Raw genomic sequence first — 4,344 nt, 5'->3', positions numbered from 1 at the left:
GGGGCGGAGCGGCCCCGCTCGCTCCGTAACACCCTCCCCTCCCCCGGAGGCTGCGCTGACCGGACAATGGCCGCTCCGCCCCCTCCCCGCCTTGAGCACCCCTCCCGAGGAGTCACACAATGGTCTCGCCCGGGGGGGTGAGGCGAGCCGCCGCCGGAGCCCGGCAGCTGATCAGCTGGGCGCCGGGCGTGCCACTTTGTTCAGCTCCTCAAAGGAAGAGGACGGGGCCGTGGGCAGAGCCGAGACCGCGGGGCTGTCACTCGACGACAGGCCTCGGTGGCTTTCGTATCCTTCGGGACTTTTAAGGTCTGAGGGAAACTTAACCTTCCCGCGCCCCGTGAAGAAGGGGAAAGCACGCTGCTGAGTACTCTGGGGCACGTTGCCTCCCCCGAAACGGGAGTGGTACGCCCCAAGCGAGGAGGGGGGAGGAGCAGACTAGTTGTTTAAGGGTAAGTTGGGCCGGTCCCGGAGCGGCGGCCGAGCATCGCGCATGCGCCCGGAGACCCCGTAAGCCGGACCGGGGAGGGGCTCGGAGGAGCGTTTCCAAACCCGGAAGTGGGGCTCGGTCTTCTTGGGGCCGTCGGGGTCTTCAGCTAGCCGAGAGGTGCATGGACCCTGCTCTCCTGCCCCTGGGAGATGTCGGGGGGCATTTCTCAGTGAACTGCTAACCCCTGAAAAAATCTCTCTTCCTAGGTCTCCTACGCCCAAGCTCACTCTTCCTGTTCCACCTGGAGAACTGGTCTCCCTTTGGCAGCGGTAAACTTTTGGGAATGTCCCTCCTCTCCTCCGCACCAGCAATGGAGAGGGGGCAAGAGGGTAGTGTCTGGGTCAGATTCCGTGCTCTTCTATGCCTATCGGTGTCCCCAGCCTTAGAGACACGAGTTCACTCCCTTTGCCGAAGCGAGGACAGCGTCTGTTCTTACTGGAGTGGACATTTTGGTTTTCGGAGGGGAACTATGGCCAAATCAGTGATGGAAATTTGGGAAGTGACCACAAAGTTTGAGCCACTAAAAAAACGAGTCCTTTAGCGCTCATTGTCTCTTAATCCTGAACCCATTCTAAGTTTCAGCCAGTCGTGAGCAGAAGGTAATTATTGATGACTAATTTCAACAAGGAGCAAATTTCCACCAGATCTGGAGAAATGACCCAAAGCTGAGGCCCTTATGGGCGAACTTCTCAGTCCCTGGGAGGCTTCCTGTCTCTTTTTTTTTTTTCCCTTGTTTTCTTTTCTCACAGTTCAGCATGTTCACAGGCGGACTTCACAGGGGCCTTGAACCCCTTTTCCTGGCACAGAGAGGAGGAGGGCTTGCCAGTTAACAACCACAAACCCTATTGTAAACAGACGTTGCTTGCTGTCCCCTCCTGCCCCTCACCAATTAAAGTTTTCTAAATAGTCACAATTATTTTAAGTTCAATGCTGCTGCTGCTAAGTCGCTTCAGTCGTGTCTGACTCTGTGCGACCCCATAGACGGCAGCCCACCAGGCTCCCCCGTCCCTGTGATTCTCCAGGCAAGAACTGGAGTGGGTTGCCATTTCCTTCTCCAGTGCATGAAAGTGAAGTCGCTCAGTCGTGTCCGACAGCACTGAGCTCCCTCGCTCACAGCACTGGTATGAAATGCCCGTTTTGTTTGTGCATGCTCTGTGGACTTATTAAGGTTCTTGTTGCGTCTTCTGACTTCTAATAATCTGGGAGAGACATCAGTGAGCGGGCCTGAAGAGAGATCTTAGGGGCCCACCTACCTCCTATCTCGTAAATAGCAAGGATCCCACTTGGTTTAGCATTCCTCCTAAACAGGCTCTTACTGATAAAAACAGTTATTGCAAAAATCAAACCACTTAAAGCCAAAGTACTCCCCAAATGAAATGGTGATTTATTTTGCTTAATATTTAGTTTCGACTTTGTGGATTTTCACAAGACTTCAATAAATATTTCTGTCAAAAGCCTATAGAGTGGATGAAGTCATTTGGCACATCTAGCTATCAGTGAGCTTGTGTTTCCTTAAATCTTCACTTAAACTGACATAAAATTGCCACATTCATGAAAGATTTACAGCCTTTGAGTTTAACAAACTGAGATTAAGTGGGACTCTTGCTGTTAGCATCTTGACAACTTTCTATTGTATGTGGGGAAAAAAAAACCTAAAAGCAAAAGGAAATTTTTATGTAAAACATGATTGTCATCTTACAAACTGCTTGTCTACCTGTATGTTTGCCAGTTATTCAATTTAACAAGCATTTATTAAGTACCCAGTATGTACCAGGCATTTCCTAAGGCTCTGTCCCTCCTATTCCCCTCTGCCCCTTCCTCTGTTACCCAGCACACTTCTATTGCCCCTTCATTTATTTATTACCTCTATGTCTCCCGTACTCTGATCAGGCAGAATTGGTCCCTCCTTCTTCTGCCCAGATAGTCCCCATTATAGGCCTAGGAAATTTATATGTCTGTGTGTTCTCACAAAACCTAGCTCCAAAAGGACTAGCTCTTAGAAATTGCTGTTAATGTACCGACAACCAAGTGGGGTATTACCTAGATTAATTTTATTACCAAATACTGTTGTTTTATTTCTATATATACCTTTCTGTTAGTGCATGCTCTGTAGACTTGTGGGCTCCACCAGTCTCGGTGGGACTGCAGCAAACTCAATCAGTGTTTGTTGAATGAAAGAGCTAATCTGATAAAAGTCACTCTTAGTCAAGGCTCTTTTGTCTGCCAGTACAGAAACCTACTGAAACTTCTTTGTGAAAGAAAAAAAAATTAAGGAAATAATCTTACAGAACCCAAAGGCACAGAGAGCAACAAGATCTCACGAAGGACTGGAACAATGATTTAACTTACCAGCATGAAGCCCAGTAGGTATTCCTTCATTATCTCTTTTTCTCCCTGGTCAAATGTTGTTCTCTCTACAGAGCTGCTGCTTTCTTCTTTGCAGACTTGCCTTCACTGCTTCTCTGGGAACATAGTAGAACGTGGCTGTCCACGTTTACATATCCTCGCTTCCAGAACATGGCTGTCCAAGCTTACGTATCTTCATTTCAAGAACTAGCAGAGATTGGGACTTCCCCGGTGGTCCAGAGGCTAAAACTCCGTGTTCTGAATTCAGGGTCCCTGGGTTCGATCCCTAGGTCAGGAAACGAGATCCTGCATGCTGCAACTAAATAATCCGTATGCCTCAAAGATCACAGATCCTAAGTGCTGCAACTAAGACCCAATGCAGCCAAATATTTTTTAAAAAAGAAATTGGAAATAGCCAAGAATTTAGAACTTGCAGAGATTAATTAGTATCTATAAACCTCACTTCCCAGGAGAAAGAACTTTATTGATCTAAATCATGACAGATTGTCTATTCCTCGTACAGTCTCCTTTAGCCAATGGAGCGTAATGTAGTCAGGGCTCTTTACTTTGTAATGCAAACATGGCTGCTAGAGGCCCACCCTTGTAGCCTACAGTTCTCAAAGAAGATCAGTGATATTCTTGGCAAAGATTCCAAAAGGTGTCTACCACAGACCAAAACAGGAATAAATGGGCAGCCTGAAATTGAAAAGCGTATAGAACAATGGACAAGTTCAAGAATTTTCCAACAAAGGAACTGCTATTTAAACTATTTCAGGCCTAAATTTAAATGGCACTCCCTCAAATAAGCCTTCACTAATACCCTGCACCAATTAAAATTATGTTACTCCATTTTTATCTTCTGTGGCACTCTCTTCCTTTGCAGCACTGTTCACAGTTTATAATTAAATATTTATTTGTCTCCTCTCCAAAGATCATGTCTGTTTACTGCTATATACATAATGCCCTGGGCATATTTGGTTGGCATTCAATAAATATTTGTTGAATGAATACAAAAGCACAATAATTTGTTCTATCAATGTGAGACTCATATATGAATTGGCATCCTAATCAGGCTATCCTGGGGAAACGTCTCCATCACCACTCAAATCACCTGAAGGCACTGAAGCTCACAGTGAACTTTTTTGTTACACAGCAGTTGTAAGAAATAAGACCCAGTGTTCATCTGCTTCCTTCTATTATCTTCCTGCTGCTGCTAAGTTGCTTCAGTCGTGTCCAACTCTGTGCGACCCCATAGATGGCAGCCCACCAGGCTCCCCCGTCCCTGGGATTCTCCAGGCAAGAACACTGGAGTGGGTTGCCATTTCCTTCTCCAATGCATGAAAGTGAAAAGTGAAAGGGAAGTCGCTCAGTCGTGTCCGACTCTTCGCAACCCCATGGACTGCAGCCCACCAGGCTCCTCCGTCCATAGGATTTTCCAGGCAAGAGTACTGGAGTGGGTTGCCATTGCCTTCTCTGTATTATCTTCCTAGCTGGCTGCTAACTCTTCATTT

General features: G+C 47.0%; 1 long non-coding RNA gene across 3 annotated transcripts; it reads left to right on the top strand.

Moving 5' to 3' along the window:
- Positions 1–91: 91 nt before the first annotated feature.
- Positions 92–4,089, top strand: LOC104994965. 3 transcript variants are annotated; one of them, XR_826014.1, is made up of 3 exons: positions 92–449; positions 694–2,850; positions 2,931–4,089. It is a non-coding gene; the product is annotated as an uncharacterized LOC104994965 (long non-coding RNA). The 3 variants fall into 3 exon arrangements; XR_826013.1 differs by having other exon boundaries at positions 92–604; XR_826015.1 differs by having other exon boundaries at positions 92–756; positions 1,546–2,850.
- The last annotated feature ends 255 nt before the right edge of the window (positions 4,090–4,344 follow it).

This window comes from Bison bison, unplaced genomic scaffold (genome assembly GCF_000754665.1).
Source record: "Bison bison bison isolate TAMUID 2011002044 unplaced genomic scaffold, Bison_UMD1.0 scf7180017864270, whole genome shotgun sequence".
Lineage (NCBI taxonomy): Eukaryota > Metazoa > Chordata > Mammalia > Artiodactyla > Bovidae > Bison > Bison bison.
Note: the sequence above shows the minus strand (reverse complement) of the source record. Positions and strands in the feature narration are given on the sequence as shown.